A 20,246-nucleotide genomic window follows, 5' to 3' on the forward strand; every position below is an offset into this window, starting at 1 on the left:
AGGGAAGAGGAGTAGCCTCTCTCTCTCTCTGGCTGGAATTCACCGCCAATCGATGGCCTTGGAAACTGGTTGCTGGTGCAGAGATATTGGGTGTGGAGCAAGGAGGGGTTGAAAGTGTTTGGTGAGGCATTAGCTAAAGATTATTTATGATCATACATATATTTCTGCTGACACATAGGCAGTTAGGTCCTGGATTACTGGTCCTTCATTATACACCAAATGGTTCGGTTTTCTTATTCTAAATGGCAGACTTGAGATTGTATTTCTCAGGAAATGGCTACTCTGTGATTACATGCTGGAGTCCAAATGAGGATCATTTACTCATCTACATTGTCCTCTCATTTGGACTCAGGTCTGCTAGCCCAAATGTGATGCACTCTCATTGTCGTTTTCTCATTTTATCTCTTTCTTCGCTCTGTCCTATCCCCCTCCCTCATTTCTGCTGGCTTCACTGGTGTCATTTCCTTCTATCATTGCTCTCTCTTTCTTTTTTCTCATTTTGTCTCTTTTCCCAGGACCACAGAGACTTGGAGATGAGCTTATCACTTTCTGCATCACAGGACCAAGCTGTCATGCTGGCTCTGAATAAGTGTGTGTGTATGTGTGTGTGTGTTTGTGTGGAAAATAAGATGTGAGGAGCAGCTTGTGAGTGCAGGCTCTAGAACAATTCATTTGCTTTAACCTTGCTTCCATCTTCTGGAAGCTAGTGCTTACAAGATTCCACTGATGGGATACTTCCGCATATTTTGACCATTTGTTGATTTGTTGCTGTGATACACTGGCGACCTGTCTAGGGCGTACTCCTCTTCCTGCACAGTGTGCGCTGTTATGAGCTCTAGCCCTCTACAACACTGAACAGAACAAACAGTTTTGTAATGACTTTTGAGATGGATGGATGTAGCCTGACCAATCAGTGGGCGAAGTGTAATTTAGCAATGACAAGAATTGCACCTCACTATTTTCATAATTCATCCTACTCTCAGGAGATGGCAGAACATAACTAAGTATTAGTGGATTTAACATATCTACCAAAAATATTTCCTGAAAAGGTCAAAGAGTTGTAAAGAAAAATCTAAAAATCTAAAACAAGATGAAACAACCTTAGAAAAGCTTCTTTTCATAGTGAAATATAATACTGTTCCAGAACAGCACAGAACAGTTTATTTTCAAAAGCAAAAATATTTCAAAAACCAAAAAACAGCCCTACAGAAAATAAATAAATAAATAAAGGGATGCAAAAATCCAGCTTTGTCTCTCCCCATACTGATTCTGATGACCTCAGCTCTGGGCATTTCTCAGAGTTGCTCTAATGCCAGTGCTGTCTTTACCCCTAATTTAAAACACTCTAAATTAGAGGCTCTAAAAACTGTTGACTGTTGTCAACCACCTCATCTGAATGAATGGAACTATGAGCAGAATTTTTATAATGAGACTGACAAACTCTATTTAACCTGGACTGGTCACATCATGGCTGACACCCAAACCATTACGTCCATTGACATGGATTCTGTGTATCTGCAGTGTAATCCTAGTCACTGATACAGTTATCCATACTCCTGCGAGTGTTAGATCACATGCATATAGCATATTTATTCAGAATTTAATGTTCAATTTGATGCAACAGTTAAATTTATTCTTGTGGCATCAACAACACAAGCCAAGCATAAAAGTAAACAAAGGGAGACTCATGTTGATTCTGAGAGACAACTTCTTATTTGAGGAAAAGGAACTGGAGAGTAATTCTTCCAATGTCTTGACATGAAGACACTTGTCCGACCCTTCTGTTTGTAAGTTTGCTGACCCAATGGATGGAAGTAATTTTCTCACAGTGGCTGAGTCTGTTTTTCAGGGCACTTCAGTGTCATGAAGCCCTTTGACAAAACAACATCCAACCATCCAACCAAAACAACATCCAACCATCACAATGACATCATCTACTTTTCCCTGTTGACCATCATGTTCAGATATTTGGCGGTAATACAGATGAAGCAATTAGCTCAGAGTTACACCATCTCCAGAATGTTTCTCAAAGTTTCAAAATGCTTTGGGAGTTGACTTCAGTGTCTAATCTTCTTCTACAGCTGGTTGTATAACTACATAATCTACATAACTTGTAGATTAAATCAGCAAAAATAAAGGAAAGCGATCACACAAAAATGATTCCCTTTTGTAGCAGGCATGAACAGGAAATGTAGTAGCACCATTACGCTTAAAGTTCTGACAAATTAAGTCTTTATCTTTAATACTCTATATTCATTCCATTTACTTCATGATCTTTCCACAAACAGGTACATAACATTTAACCAAAGCAGAGCGAGAGAGCCTCTTGTATGCTCCTCATCACAGCTTCTGCAGCAGTGGCATCAGCTGTTCAAACTCGATTTAGACGATGACATACACTGCTGTGGGAGCTGACACTCAAGGCTGATGTTGCCAACTAAAACAGCATCTTAGACCTCTTGATAGTCCACCTCATAAGCGACTTTCATCTCCTGAAGAACCATACATGATGCACGCTGAGTGCCTTACCACCTGTTTATCTTTTAAGGTAAGGTGTCACAAAGTTAGTCTTCTGTCTGTTGTCTGTAGAATCAGGCTTTGTTGGATCTACATGATTAAGAAAACTAAGCTTTTAATTGTTGTTTTCTTTGTGTTCTGCAGCTTCTTCTCCTTGAAAGACAAAACTTTCAGCGAAGCATCAACAACATCATCAGCATCTTTCAGTAATTAATTATGTAGTTGGATAAGTTGTTGTTGGTAGTAACAATATAACAGAAAATGCTGGTGATAATGCTGGTGAAATGCTTGCCAGTCTAGCAGCTGCACTCAATCATCTGGATGGCAATATTTTTCCTCTAAAACCTGTGTGTACCTTTTAGTATTAACTGTTCCATCACAGATGTGGAAGTTACCCACACCATGAGCAGTTAAACCCCTATACTGTCACAGATGCTGGCATTTGAACTTTGTGCTGGTAGCAAACTAGATTGTCCATTTTCTCTTTAACCTGGAAGATGCAATGTCCTTGATTTCCAAAAATAAAAAGAAAGTGACATATTTTGTCATTGGAGGGAACTCACTCCAACGAAATTCGTGCTCTGCATTTAACCCACCCAAGTGACGTGCACACACACAACAAACCCGGGGCAGTGGGCGACCGCGTGCAGCGCCCGGGGAGCAGTGGGGGTTAGGTACCTTGCTCAAGGGTACCTCAGCCATGGACACCGGTACGGGGAATCGAACCAGGTAGAGTTGTAAATTGCATTTGTAATTACAGTGATGGACTTGGTTTACTGACACTGGTTATCTAAACACCTTGCGTTTCCAACACACTGACTTGGCTGGGCCTGCCAAGTATTTTAATGACCGCTGAAGTTTTTTTTTGTTTGTTTGTTTGTTTTTTTCCCAGGAATGTTTTCAGCTTCTCCTGTGGGATATTGAGATGTTTCCTGGTCACTTGAGATATGGAATCCCTCCAGTGAGTTCTGGGTCTACATCAAGGTTGGATGTACCCAGAAAACCTACAAGAGGAGGCACACCAGAGGCACCCTAATCAGATGCTGTAACTACCTCAACGTATTCCTTTTAACTGAGAGGAGGAGTGGATTTACTCTGAGCTCCCTCCAGCCTACTGACCCACTCAGATTCCATGCCTCTAACCCCTGAGATGTGTAAGAAATTCTTTCACAGGTGGAAGCTGAAGAATTGACATTGCCAGTCCCCTTTGGATTTACCAGGTCTGTCCAGGACCCTCCCCCACCACCTGATACAACTCACCACTAGGTGGTAATCAGTTGACACCTCAGCTTGGCTCTTCACTGTTCCTTGCCTTATCAAACACTAAAATTCAGAAACAAGATGGTGCACAGACTGATGTATCAAACCATCACTGGTATTGTTTCAAACTGGAACCGTCTTAGATAAGCATTTATGATTGGCTCGTCACAAACCAGGACAAGGGGAAATAGATTTAAATGGGAGGGGCTTCAGGTGTATCTGAGCAAATGAAACATGAGCTCACTGAGCTGAGTCTTCTGGTTCACAGGCTGTGTTAAGTACTGCACAGGAAATAATCAAAATACTAAAATCAATATTTAACTGCCAGTCTGTTTGCTGTACACATACAGCATGGGTGCATGACATAAACTGAACCTATAGAGACAGATTTGTATGCTTAATGTCAACTCAGTGTCAGTGCAGCGCAGTGCTTTGATGATCTGTTTTGAAATGAGTATCAACAACTGGAGCAGGATGTCATCTTCCAGGGCATGTTGCTAGCACTGTTTGCAGCACTATAGACTAGTAAAGTGGATTGAGCCACAGGTTCCAGAAGTATTTTCCCCACCTTAAATATGCATTTGAACATTTACTTTTAATGGCAACTGAACTCAATGTCACATCAAATCATCAGAGTCTCCTGGTCTGTTTAAAGAGCATCTTCAATCATGAATTAGCTTCTCACTTTAGTGAGGTGATGTGGAAGCACACTTGAGGATGTTTCAGCACTCTGTAACATCATTGTTCAGTGTGGTTACAGGTACAATAGCTCGCGAATCTGACAAAACCCGACCACAAACGTCAGTGCTGCTGTGCGTAGTCCAGAGTTGAAATGTAGTTTTCATTTTTTCAAAGTTAATATGTAAAAATTATGAAAAAGGATTCATAAAAATATGTTTATGAAATATGAAAATATTATTATCTTATCTGTTACACCACTGGCCAGCTGGGCAAAACTTCAATAATACAAGAGACACTAGCAGAGAATGAATAATTAAATGAGGGGCAAGGTAGGAGAGCTGTAGCATGGTAATAGGTATTACGTATGCAGAAGACATGGTGTGTGTCTCTCTGAGGATGACGGAGTAATATGCTGTATATAGGCGCTCAGTTCTTATAGGGTGCACTCCTTTTGTCAGGCAACCATTGACCTTCTGTCATGTCATTTTTACCACTAATGATGAAATAAACAGATGATGTCATAGCCTGCATATTTTGGCCATAGTACCCTGTGACTCAGAGGGCTGTTGAGTCAGGTTTGACCCTCCAGAGCTTCAGCCCATTTTTTTTTTTTTTTCCCCATATTTAAGAAAATACTGCCAAAAATAAATACGTATATCTGATGACCCCACCATGACCTTGCAATGTAACTCTGCTGAGTCACTCCAGAATTTTTATCTGCTCTGCCTCTTTTCTGTATGCAGTACTGCTGCTGAAAAAAGCAAATGTTTTCAATAGTCATTTACATCATGTTAAACGCATTATGTACAGCACTATTATTGAATGTTTTCTCATTTATTCATTTTTTTCCCTTGATCCCTAAAATTTGTTAGAAGGAAGTTCTAATAGTAAAATAGCACAGGGAAAAAATAAGGCACACCATTTTCATAAAACATTTGCAGGCCACTGGTTTACGTGTGTGTAAATTAGGGTTCCTGCTATATTGGATTTATGCTCAGGTAAATGGTCATTTGTTAGACTAAGCTCCCAAATAATCCTAAGAGCAGAAATATTTAATAACAATAATAATAATGATGATGAAAATAATAATACAAAACAACAATTAACATGTTGGGGATTAAACTGCTCAGCTTTCGCTTAAGCATATGGAGCAGGACAAATAGATGAAGAAAAGTGTGATTACATTTATAGCTTATTCTACAGTACATGTTATGCAGAGTTCTAGATGCAGTATTTTATGGTTTTAATGTTTTGGCCCACTATATTGGATTTTCATGTCACCCAAACAAAACATCTTCAAGAGAAAGGTGTGTGTATTCACAAATTGTGTTTTTGCTGCAAGAAAATACTGTTAAACAGTAGTTGATTAAAAGAAGTGGGGACAAAGTAGGGAAGAAAAGACAACTGAGACATTTCTGATTCTGATTAAATATAATATATATTTTCATATTCCAAAGGATTTTATATATTTGCACATTTTTGAAAAAATAAATCAAATGTGTATAGGGCTTACATACACATATTTCAGTCTCTAGTTTTCACCTGGTGGAGCTGGTGAAAGATACAGTAGACTGCAAACAAAATATACAATACCAACATACATGGAGCACATTATCAGTGTAGAAGCTACGATCAGAGCCAATGACACGGATATAGCAGTAAGGCAGTATGGGAAGGTTTTATGGGGGCAATTTCAATCTCTGCATCTCAGTGATGTAGAGACATAATTAAATCAGGGAACTCACATAAAAATGCTGTAACTAATTAACCAATAAATTATCAGCTGTGCTCTATAAATCATAATGTACAGATCAGTTTTTATGTGCCATAGTTGAGAAAGCTCAAACTTGCCAATATAAAAGAGTCCTTTCCTCTCAAAATGAGCATTTATATTTGTTTCAGCTTTAATTTGTTAAGATTATTTGACATATTTTCACTTGCATATCTGAAGGTTAAGGTTCAGAAATACAAAACCAAATTTGAAACATCATGACAACTGACTTCGGTCTAGCGGTTTGTAATGTATTTTACAAGCATTTTTTTGTCATATTTGTTGAAAATCTCTTAACATGACAGACCAATCCAGAAATCATCCTCTGACAAAAAAAAACAAGAAACAAAACAAAACAGAAAACTTGTGTCTGTGGCCTACCTGCCTATCTACTTACTGTCCCAGTCCAGGGAGTAGACAATTCCACTAGTAAACTGGATTTACACTCAAAACAATTTCATGGTGGTGGAAAGTGCTTGTCCTTTTAATGTTCGCTCTGCAACTGCAGCTTTACTTTTTACTGTCTGATGTGCTGCTCCCAGGCCTGCCATGATTGAGTGGCTGTTAGCTGCTTTGTTGAAGCTGGTAGTTCGACCATGATTAGCATGAGGCTCTGGATAGCTGCCAGTCAACAACTCAGTGGGATTTTTACAGTATTACTTTATGCTGAGGTGTGGCCAATACATACCTGTCACTCATTTAGAGGAGTAAGCTAGCTTTCAGGACTGCCACACTTAGCACATTGAACCGCTTTCATCTGTGCAGGACAGCAGAAGACGGGGGGCCCGTTAACTCTGTATGTGCAGCTGCTGCATTTTTTCCAATTAAAATGAATATTAAATAGTTTAATTAAAATATTCTATTGACTCAATTATAAATTGTGATGAACCAATAATTGATCAATCACAGCAGGCCCTACTCAACTTACTGTGTATTGCTATAATTGAAGGGACATTTACAGGAAATCGAAGGCTCTCAGTTGTGCGTCTTGTGGAACTTGTATCTTACACATTAACGTCAACGCCATAATTTACTTTCATCTGTCAGGCATTTTGAGAAATTATAAGAAATGCGGCCTCTTAAAACCACAAATGCCAGTGGAAACAGCAAGACCATTAACATGCACTTGTGGCATGCTCTGGGGCAATTTATGTAATCTTGCAGTGAATAAATGAGTCTGACATTAAATGATAAATTGATGTTAATGAGTAATCATTGAAGCACGGCAGATATGAAGTCTACATGCACTCAAATGCGACGACCAATATAAGATGCTTACTTCGTGCAATTCACCCCCCTGCCCCATGCATCCATAAACAATTAATAACCATCCATTCCAAATGGGCTGATAAACTAGCAGAAGACTGAGATAAAGCATTTTATAGCATACTGCAAAGTGATGACCATGTGTTAATTATAGAACATAAAAAGAAATAAATGAAAAATCACATAACCGTATATGACAGGAGAAAAACAGCTTGAAAGTGCTCTCAAGTAATTACACCCCCCCCACCCCCCCCCAATGAATCTCGAGGCACTATTGCAGAATTGCAGAACAGTGACATTAATGTTTGGAGGCAACAAAATATCTGATAAAAGAGAAGCATGTCACTTTTTTCATTATGGCTTTTTTCCCCCCTCTCTGTGTTACCCTTGTTGCATTTTGCTTGTAGATGAAATGGCTTAGATCTTTCTAAAACTGACAGGCACGCTTGACAAATTATTCTGTTACAGCTTTGATCCCCCTCCTGGCCACCCAAACCTGGAGGGCTTCAAAGAGATGCATACCTGAAAGTGGACATACAGTCCTACAAGAGGCCCTCTACATCATCTCATCATCCCAGACCCAGACAAGGGTCACACTGGCAGCATGTCAAGTACTGATCATTATTGATTTGCTTACCGATTAATGTTTTGTTTATCACTTCATTTATGCTATCCAGGAGTACTTGAAGACATATTTACTTTTAAATGAGTGGTTAACTATTTTAGGTGACAGGCATATTTGTTTCCTAGCATGGAGTTTAGTGAGAAGATCAGAACACTATCATGACTGTGTTGAGTATGGAGCTGGAGCCAGGAGGCGATTAGCTTAGCTCAGACTGGAAGAAGCGAGACACAACAAATTTCATCTTTGTTCTTTACTCCATACACAAACATGATTTTAAAAATGACAAGTTGAGGCTTACAGATGCTGACCTCCAGGCTCGAGCTTTCATCTTAAAGCACTGGCACGAGAGTGGTATTGATCTCCTTGTGTTTAAGTGCATTACCACAATGCTGAACTATTCCTTTAAATCATTTCTCCATCAACGTGTCAAAGAGCCCAACTTACTTGTTAAATTTGTGTGAATGTGACTGCTAAGGTGTGAAACAGATCACCCATCCTTTTGTGTTAGTGACCTCTGTACACTGTGCCTGTGACATTAAGATCTCACATATAGTTGTATGTTGTTTTTCTTTTATTTCTCTACAGTTTAATGGACTCTTTGCTGCTACAAGTGGAGAAAACCTGAATTCACATCACAAAGGCCTTTGCAATGTTCTGAGCCAGTGTACGGAACACATTTGGCCCTTTTGGTCCATGTCTAATCCTCATCTAATTCTGCACTGGTAATCCTGTATCTGAGCTGAAATGTGATCTTTAAAGGAAGAGTAAAAAAAGAAGGTTCCTGTAAAGGCTGAGAGGAAAAAGAATCCATTTTTTAACCTTATTGTAAATGCGATTTCCTGAAAAGCATATTTGTATCAGTGTACAATAAAGAAAATGGGGAAAAGCTGGCATCAAACTTCAGTGTTTTCTTCACAACAAGCTTTGTTTGCTATAATTTAATCAGGCCACTTGAGATGGGCCAAAGACATCAACAAATCAGAACCTGGTCAAGCTTCAAGTTGAGAAAACATTTTGATGATATGTTGCCTTTATTTTTTTCTTGGGACTTGTAGGGATGTTCCCAAATCCAAAGAATGAAAAAGAACAATGTGTAATAAATCCACCTAATTCTTCACATTCATTCAGCCAGAGCACTGATTCCACAACAAATATTCTAATCTATCTTAGCAGGAAATCCACAGGTATATTAATGCTATTATGCATGCTGGTTCACTGTCATTTTTACTGGGACACTTAATTAAACTTCAGTCCAGCTGCACTGTGCAACCAGTCCATAGAACACCATACTAAATTTAAAAATGTCCATTAAAATGTAATCGCACAGCTAGTGGATAGTTTCACATTGGCCTCTAATTAAACATTTGGGTTGCCGAAACATTGGCTACTTTACTGAGTAAATCACTTCCAAACATTTTCACTGTTGTATTCTCTAAATATGTTGACTGTTCTTATGCCTCAGAGAGTAATTGTTTTCCATTCAGTACAGTATAAATACCAGCTTGCAGAGACTTGAAACTTCACAGCCACAGGAAATCCATTGCTGTGAGTCTGTAACTCACTTGCCAAACAGAACATCGATGTGACAAATAGCCTAAATGATAATGTTTTGGAATGGTCAGTGCCTTTTAGCACAACATCTGTGGATTGCTTTTACAGTACAGTTATTTCCCTCACCTTTAACACGTAGATGCTTATTCCCTCTATTTGTGGGTTTGAGGCATTGTGCAAAAGTCCATAATCACTACAAGAAGGTCAGCACATGAATTTGATTCAGGAAATGTGAAACAGAACATAGTTTCCAGTATCTGATCATAAAATAACTTCTGAAATGTATTGGGATCACAGATTGATGGTAACCATTCAAATATATCTGACAGGAACTTCCCTTAAAGTGTTTTCATAGATTATTTGCATTGATTATTTTGAGACAAATGCTGGGTGATGCTTATTAAGAACATTATGTAAGCCGTGATGAATATAGCTTCTGGCTGGGAGAGAGGCTCAGAGCAGTGCAAACCCTGATACTTGCTTCTTTTATTCCTTAAGAATAGGCTGTTTAATTATTTATGGTATAACATCACCACGAAACCGCAGCACTGTCAGTTTATTTTGCCTCTGGGCACATTGCCCTTGTCATGCAGGGTCACTATCATTTGGCTATCATTGATGACTATGACTATCATTTCTTGCTGGGCTCCATGTACTCTCATCTTTTCTTTGAATATTTTCTGTCCCTCAAGGATGGACACAGTGGGCTCCGAGTCGATGACTGCACCAACATCAGTGCTTAATGCTGAAATCAAAATGACTGATCAAAACACCTCTGCAAAGGCATTACTGATGTCAAATTCAGAATAGCTGAGTAGAATTTAATTCACTTAGCTTTAAAGAGCACACCTTCAGTTAATGAACTATATGAATGATTTTAGAATGTTGAAGACTATTAATAACAAATGTATAAATTACAGCACAGATGACCATTTTCAAAAGCAGTTAAAGTTTTACAGAACTTATTTCCAACATTTCCTGCGTGGTAAAAAGCAAAACATAGCAACCAGTGTTGTTGTCAGTGTTGTTGATACTAAATAACAATGTGGTTGACAGTGATGTAAAGAACATTATGTTATTGAGGTAAAGGGCTCATAGTGTAATCCAGAGGTAAGAGACATCTCTTCCAATGTGACTTAATTATGACAGACAAAAACAGCTGCAGAAATATCTCTGCTAAAACTGTGATACAAATACAAATACCTGGGGGTGTACTTAGACCACAAACTGGACTGGTGCAAGAACGTGGACATGGTCTACAGAAAGGGCCAGAGCCGCCTCTACTTTCTGAGGCGGCTGAGGTCCTTCAACATCTGCAGGACGATGCTGAGGATGTTCTACGAGTCGGTGGTGTCCAGTGCCATCACATATGCCGTTGCCTGCTGGGGCAGCTGCCTGAGGGTGAGGGACACCAACAGACTCAATAGAATCATCAAGAAGGCCAGCCATGTTGTGGGAGAGGAACTGGACTCTCTGACAGTGGTGTCTGAGAGGAGGATGTTGTCCAAAATAAGAACTATACTGGACTTTCCCTCTCACCCTCTCCACAATGTGCTGATCAGCTACAGGAGCTCGTTCAGCAACAGACTCATACTCCCACGATGCACCACAGAGCGACACAGGAAATGATTCCTTCCTGTCGCCATCAAACTGTTAAACTCAGCACTGTGACGGACACACTCACTTGTATATACAATGTACATATTGGCTACTTTTACACATTGTACATACCTGTATTTTTAAATTTTCTTAAAAAATTTTGAATACAGTTTTTTGTAAATACCTGTACTTGAGATTTTAGTTTTTGTTTTATCCTATTTTTATACTCTGCACTTTTCTCCTTTCTTGGTCGGGAATACTGCATGTGCAATTGTCTGTAGAAACAAGAATTTCCCTCCAGGGATTAATAAAGGAATTCTGATTCTGATTCTGATTCTGATTAGCCAGGTTAGGTTTTGCTGTCTTCTTTTCAGTAAGACAGCAAAACCTAACCTCTTCACCACAAACTGACAAATGTGGTTATGTGATTACTTCCATAGTTTATGTTTATGCATAGTTGTAATCTGTTATACAGTGAGGCCAGAAGAACCTGTTTTTCCTTCTTTGGATGTTGGTATTAGATCGTAGGGATCTGATGGTAAGGATTGTCATCTAACACTGAATGTCTTCTGTGTATCTTTAACAGTTTGCCTCAACATGATGTGAATTACTACATTAAATGTGATCCTTTATATTGAAGGGGCTACAGGAGGGGCTACAGAGGTCCTCCAGAGTTCAGAAGCTGTGAGACTGTTGAACTCTGGAGGACCTCTGTAGCCCCTGCTGCTACCCCATCCCCACCCCACCCCACCCCACACACACACACACACACACACACACACACACACACACACACACACACACCCTCTCCCTTCCCTGACAACCACCCACGGAACATTGCACTACTCTGTCATTTGCACAATACCGCTGTAAATATTGTTGTCATCCCTGACACTTTATATATTTTTTTTATTCTGGTAGTTTTTATATTTATATAGTGCTGTTTTATATTTATAGTAGTTACGTATTTTGTAGGTTATTGGGCTCATACCGGGACCAGGGAAACTGATTTTGGTCCACCTCATGTTTCTACATGTGTGAAATGACAATAAAGCTCCTTGAATCCTTGAATCTTTGAACTGAAATTATGTACCATAGATGGAAATTGAATTAAAATTTGTAAAGTCAGTGTTTTTGGCGTAATCACTGCAGTGTATTATGCAGTGTAATATGCAGTCTCTTGGCCTCATGGCATATGTTGCTTTGATACAATGCATGGTATCAAAAGTGTTTGAAAAGACATAATTTCTACAGAAATCGTATTCAAAAGCTCACATTTTCTCAATCAAAATTAGATTCAGATATTGAGTATACCACACAGGTACTGCAAGGAGGAGGAGGGTTAGTCATCACATCCTCCCAGACAGTCAGGGGATCTGAACCATTCGAGCAAGTTTAGAATTGAAATATTTAATCTTTCAAAATGTCAGTCCAACTTCTGCACCTATTTATACTTTCAAAGTCATGCAAGAAAATTATAGCTATAATTAAATTACTTCCTGCTATTTACAACTTCTCTTCCGACCTTCTCTTAATCCCTCAAAAATTCACCAACCTTTCTGTTGGTAGAATACTTCCACCCCTGATCACTTTCACATTTTTTTTTTTTTTTAAATCTACCAACCTGTCTGTTGATCTGAATTGTAAAATGTGTGAAATGTAAAACTCTGCCAATTTGGAGGAGGACAGAAAACCCAGGTATGAACTAGCAATTAACAGTGCCAAGAAACAACTACCGTGACTCGTTGCCAGCGGTGCAGAAGTGACTGCTAAAGTCCATGCAGCACAATGACTCGATTCTCTCGCTGTATTTCATCATCTTGCACTGTCTAGTTGATACAAGTATATCTACATGTACTTGCTGTAATCATTGTAGTCTTTGGAAATTAGGCTCTCTAAGTGTTAAAGCGGGCTAGCCTAACTAGTTTGCACGTTTTACTGCAAGTTACTAACATACAAAGCAGAGCAGAGGAGAGACACCTATTGAAGTTGATAACAACTCCTTAAGTTACAGTAAATGGAACAAAAGCTTCCCAGCAAGAGGAAATTATGAATATGATCCCCGTAGAACCAAAGACAGACACCAATCCTCCACCCTCCGCCCATCTAATGCCAGGCCACAGCTGTCGACACAGGTGAAACACTGTGGACCTGCTGATATCCACTGACAGGTCCGTGGACACGTCCTCAAGGTGTGTGCAGATAACTGGCAGATGTCTTCACTTAAGCCCCTTTGACACATATATTGTTACCATGAAATTGTCAGGATATTACCCGGTGGAGCTTTATGTGTGACCGCAAATGTCAGAATTAGTTGGCCTGATTTGTGCTGGTACTGTATATACATAGTGTACAGCACTGGCCCCACTTGCTTAATTAACTTGTGACTTGCTATAGTTATGTAAATACCTGTCGAGGGTGTTTCATTGTATATTTATATATATACATTACTGCAAAACTGGTTTACATTATAGTTTATACATTTTATGTTTCCCTATACTTGGTTTGCATATGACAGTAAAGACTTTGAACCTGAAAAAGTACAATTTCACCACTAATGGGCTCTACCAAGGATGCAACAGATTGAATGAAAATCAGAAACATCATTATTCTTGCCTTGAAAAAAAAAGTAGTTTTTGAGGTCATGAAACCACTGAAAGAAAGATGATATGCAACTCCAGCAGACAGAATCCTTCAACCAGTCAACATGACTGAAGGGCAGGAGGTTCATGAGGGCACAAATATTGTTTGAAATTTAAGGTATTATCATAAAACCTTTTTCTGAGTCTGTCCCTTATCTTTTCTGAAAGCATTTTCCTTTATCCATCTCAGAAATGCTCGTATTTTGGAAGGCAAACCAACAAGAGAAATAAACTCAAATCAAAATTAAAATGAGAATATTTCTGAGCAACAAGATTAAAGTCAAATTTGGGTAGGTGAGGGTAGCTGCATAGTACTCTAAATAAAACAAAAGTATCTAGACACATCTCACTATGGCACTATTTGTCAGTGGTTGGGCTCGGCCTCTTACTTCCAGTGAAGGGAAATCTTAATGCTTCAGCATACCAACACATTTTGGACAATGCTATTCTTCCAACTTTGTGGCAACAGTTTGGTGAAGGCCCTTTTCTATTCCAGCATGACTGTGCCCCAGTGCACAAAGCAAAGTCTATAAAGACATGGTTGGATGAATTTGGTGTGGAAAAACTTGATTGGCCTGCACAGAGCCCTGACCTCAACACCATCAAACACCTTTGGGATGAACTGGAAAGGAGATTGCATGAATGGACAAAAATTCTTACAGAAACATTCCAAACACTTGTAGAAAGCCTTTCCATAAGAGTAGAAGCTGTACCATTGCACCAGTTTGCTGTTGATTTAATGGTCAGTGGTGATGTCCCAATACTTTTGTCTATATAGTGTAGGTCTGTTGATATGATGCAAACTAAAAAAGTAAAAGGAAAATAATTGTACATGGGTGAAATTGGAAAAAAGAAAATAGTCTACATTAAAACAGTATTGTGTTACATTCCACTGAAGCCCTTATTTTGTCTCGTGTTATAAACCCCTTATTTAATTATTATTTTTCACAGTGATATGCTTTTGCCCCTCCTTAAAAGCCCAGACTCACTCTCAGCCAGGTTTGAGGTATTTTTAGGTGGATAAAAAGGTAAATCCAATTCAGCTGTTAGAACTGGAGATATCATATGGTGCATGGGTGGGCACAGCACACGCTGAACTTCAAGTATGTTGGGAGAGCAGGCAGAGATGATCATGATATGTTGTAGCAGTGCCTAAACCTCATACAAATCAGTTAAAAACAGCAAAAGCAAACTCTCTCAGATCTCTACATTGATGACTGTGAATGAATGAAGAAGACCATTATGTCACTGTACATATTAAACCCTGATTTATTTTTTGATTTCGCTTTCAGTTCAATCATTATTAAACTTCAAGAAGTTCAATAAATGCACAATGTTTCCAAAGTTGCTGAAACTCAAAGATGACAGTCAGACAGATAAGGTAACAGCAGCTAAAATAAGTGGCATTTACCACACTATGCAACACTTCTAATCATACGGGTCAGCAGTGTCATAAGCGAGCACAGGTTATTTTTCCAGACTTTCAGATTGTGCTGAAACATCCAGAAGGCAAAGCATAGAGCTGTTTTGAGCTAAGGGGCAGAACAGTTATGCTTCTATTTCTAAGTCGCATACACATTATATCAAAATTTAGACTACCAAAAACAGGACTTAAAATGCATCCTGTGTTGACAAGGTTTTGATGAGTTTGTCGTACCTGCCAGGTCGCACTCATTCTGACTGTCTGACAAAGCAGAGCTGCTGCACTGGAAGCAGCATATTCATGTTACATTTTTGCTTCCGTGCTACAAAAGTAGCATGGGTGACACGGTACATGAGTCTCACAAGAAATGCGTAACTCAAAAATAAATTGAGTTTATTCTTTATTATTTATTATTGAGTTCACTTTATTCCTCTTTTTTGGGGGCGAGGTGATTCAATTAAAAGGCAGCCCTCCACACAACTTTCCACAGCAATTCAGCCATCATTTCTGTGTAGCTCTCACCGACTCAAAACGTTACAGATTTAAGCTTTGAAGTTTGCAACAGCACGGCAGAATTTATTGATTTCACCCAGCTAAAAGTTAATTGTTTTTTGTGCCAAATGTGTAATTGCCAGGCAGCATGCTTTCCTCAAGACAGTAATTAGGATATTAATATTTATTTGTTTAGTTACGTCTTTTCCATTTATTGCTTAGCAACAGAATTCAGATAAGGATGTAATGACTCAATCAAGAGAGCCTTGAGAAAAGCCTCGTTGTTACAATTTTCAGCAAGGTCCTTTTGTATTTAGAGAGCTAAGAAATATGTCAAAAATGAATGATCCCACTTTAACAAATCATTCAAGATGGGCAACAACACACTGAGCCATTTATCATTGGTGAAGGAATTATTAGATTTAATAGCAAAGGTAGAGCTTCTACATACCTGGGGGCAGCTCTGGCCTAGAGGCTGGAGAAGCAGCTTGTGACAACAGGGTCGCCATTTCGAGTCTGGCATGGGTGGGGAGGGTGGATAATCAACGCTCTCGCCCCTCCATTATTAACAGCTGATGTGCCCCTGAGCAAGGCACCCAACCCCCTAACTGCTCCTTGGGCGCCTTACAAGGCAGCCCACTGCTCCTATGTGTGTTCACTGCATGTAATTTGCTGGGTGCTGCATGTGTGTTCAACCACGGATGGGTTAAATGCAGGGGAAAAAATCAGTATGTAAAAATATGCTGCCAATAAAGCGGATTCTTCTTCTTCTTACCTTGAATCTTTCTTAAGAGAAATTCTCAAAGGGTCTTTTTTTCGTGAAGTCCCCTTAGAGGTTTTCAAATATACTCTTATATGGGTCACTTGTATGATAAATGAGAAAGAGGTGTACCAGGGGACATTAGTGTTGAATCTGGGGAGGCAGTTGGAGTCCCACAGCAATGCTCGCCTTGGGCTTAGCCCAACTTGCTGCCCCAAGGGAATGTGTGACTGATAAAGTCTCAAACTTTAAAAATAATCATTATCTCAGGGTTCAATGCACACAGGACGAGAGAGCTTTACATCTTTGTGTTTAATAAAGTAATTTAGCAGCAAAATCAGTTTTTCTTGGGTTACTCTGATGTTAAAAATGTTTTTGCAGATATTGGATATTAGAAGATATTTGGGCTCATTCGTTTCAGAAGGCAAATATTCAGTCTCACAAACCAAAACCAAATCATAGTCACTTTTTTTCTTTTTCTACCTTAGTTGTTTTTCCCCATCTCTTGGTGTTGCTCTTCACTTTATCCCTCCATCTGACCCATTTTCTCTCTGTCACTCCATTTTTCTCTGTGTCTTTCTAAGCATCTCTCCCTAGCCCCTTCTCTTTCTCATTCTCCCACAGGCTGGTCATTGCATTGCACTCTTAATACAAGCTTCATTAATGTAACGTTTTACAATACTTTTTCAGTCGCTCTTTGCTGCAGCCATGCTTGTGTGTATGTGCATACGGGCGCAGTGTAGAAAGCCAAGTTGGTTCTGCACTACTGAAATGGCCAAGACTGAAAGAGAGTCCCTCGAGGACCATTGCATATGCCAGTCCCTTTCAGATTAGGACCTGAATGCGGCTGCCCAGGAATGTGCTCCAATTTTAGATTCACTGGTCAAAGTATACAGGTTGGGAGAGAAGTAGAACATGTGATGGTTTTATAATTTTTGGAGCTTGTCCCTGGTCTTATTTTTTTTTTTTAAAGGCACAGTAATACAAAGAAGGGAGAAACAAATGTCAAAATGTATTTTGAGTTCAGTTTATTATGATTTCATAATAAACCTCTGTACAAATTTCATGGAACAGAGGCTCCTCTGACCTCTCCTAAAAGAACTGCTGATAGTGGTGCGTATAGTGATGAAGTGATAATTTATCATTCATCAGTTATTTATTTAAACTTATTGCATTTATGTTTATTATCAGTGAAAAACATTTATCTGCATTATATTTATCATTAATATCAAAAATGAAGTGCTGTCAAAGGATTCTTCTTGTGTAGGGATTGTGCTTTACAGATAAACTTGAACAAAGTCATTACTTTGTACAAAGAGAGATGCAACCAGCTTATTAAACTTTGGTTTCTGCTGATTGAAAAGTATACAACACACAGTAACATCTACAAAACGTTTAAGTCAATGAACCAGCTCTATCTCAGCCAATGACAGAAATGAAATACTACTTACACACTGTTATCAGTATTAACAGTCAAATAATTATATTTAATCACCTATGGCATTTCTACGAGGAACAAGTACTTGTGTGAAGTATTAAGTAATTTTGGTCCTTTAAGTATATTTAACTGACAATATTAATTAAGTAGAATTTTGAATACAGGAGTACATCGGCATCGGTGCTGTGTTCAGATGTTCATGAGAGCTCATGAGAGCAAAGAGCACATAAATCATCTCACAGTACAAATGCGTCCAGCCTGCTTCTTCAGCACAGTATTGGATACAAGAGATTGAGCCGCAAGAGTTTGGATATCCGACTCTTAAACGTCAGCTTCTCTGAGGGTGTTATGATAAAATCCTGATTTTAATTTCAATTCAACAAGAGGATTCAACAGTATGAGCATAACACTGCTCTTAATTACAATTACAACGGGATTACTAAAATTTAGTTAGTAAATGTACACATTTTGTTCAAAATGAGGTGAGGGTTATTCCTGAAATAACGTCATCACATCGGTAACTCAATCAGACAACTAATCCAATTCATGCTAATGAATTCCTTAAGAAGTAAATACTTTGAAATGTGTTAATCTTACATGTATATAGTGAAAAATAAAGAACAAAATGGAAAATGTAAAGTTTTTTATCCAGCATGGATAAAACGTGAGACTTGAACTCTATGGTATTACATAGGCCGTAAATATTGTTTCTGCTGTGTATCATTAGCAGCACACAAAAACAGTGTAAAAATAGGTTGCCTCCAAAAACATACCATCACATAGAGGCAAGAACTTGAAAGAGCACACAGCCGAAGACACGTCATTTCAGGATGTGCCACTGCATTTTTTTTTTTTCTTGATTGACTGAGCTGCCAATTTTATTAACTGTCAAAATAAATAAACAGGCCGCATAACAGGGACGTGGCACTTTGCATCTTAACCAGTTATTGATCTTCTGAGCAAGCTGCTGCAAATTGATTACCGTGACAAGGTAGGATGACCGTAGTATAGTGAAAACCTTGATGGGGTAATACAGCAGAAGTGCAATGAAGCAATGATTTTTCTTGTATTCTCAAGTTAGCAGCTGAATGAGCAAGTAATCAGAAGCAGTAAAGTGAATCAACACATCCTTGTGTGGTTTTCTAGAGGCTCCAATATGAATAAACACTGAAACACAACTTTTAGAAAAATTCTGAGGAAAGATGAAATATTGTGGTGAATAGTTAGAATTTCCTGAGGAAAGAGTGTATACCTTGCTGAGACTGTAGATGTGTACATTCTCCATTTTAAGAATGTTAATTTCAATTCATTTATAAAAAATAAATCTATCCAAATCCAAAAACAAGTACGTAACAACAACAACAAAATAAAATAATATAGATAATCATAATAAAACATCCAGAATTACAGAGTACTTTTTAAACATTCAAACTCACAGTAAATACATAGTAAACAATTAGCTGGTGCAGTTTATGTAATGTATTTAGGAATACCGACTGGACAAAATTTAAAGAAGTTTGAAGATTTTACCTTAGGCTTTGGGAGAAGCCCAAGGTAAAAAATTACTCAAATCAAAATAAATAAAAAACATCAAAAAATAACTGATATTGGAAGTAATTTACATGCCCTTTGTAAAAGGTGTTGTGGAATCACCAATGAAAGTGCATTTACTATGCTTTCCCCAATCTACAGTGTTGCTAGTGCTAACCTGACTTAGTCCACCTCTTAATACAACCGCTATCATGTCGCCATTATAAAAAAAAAAAAACCATTGATACTATCCAAAAACGCAATATGACGAGGCCACGTTTCGATAGTGTAGATAGAGAGGAATTTCACGTGTTGAGGATAATTACCATTATTAATAAAACAAGAAACACAGTTAAGACAACTCCAAACGTCTACACTGCTACAGCAACCATGCCATGTACATCATCCGAAGCAGTTCAGAACCGCTAGTCGCACTTGGCTGTGACTTTTGCTCTGAGCGACCAATCAGAGGACAGAACAATGCTGACACTTTGCAGGGCCAGTTAGCTGGCGTCACAGTGTGGATTCTGAAATCTGATTGGTTAAAGAAACAGTCAGTGGCTAATATAGTCAAAATTGCGTGGGCCAGCACCACTGATTCTGAAGGCCCTGGGCAGATTAGACTGACATGACAACACATAGAGGCTAAAATCTGATTGGACAAAAATCGAACATCCACATACGCATACTG

This window comes from Scatophagus argus, chromosome 2 (assembly GCF_020382885.2).
Source record: "Scatophagus argus isolate fScaArg1 chromosome 2, fScaArg1.pri, whole genome shotgun sequence".
NCBI classification, from domain to species: Eukaryota; Metazoa; Chordata; class Actinopteri; family Scatophagidae; genus Scatophagus; species Scatophagus argus.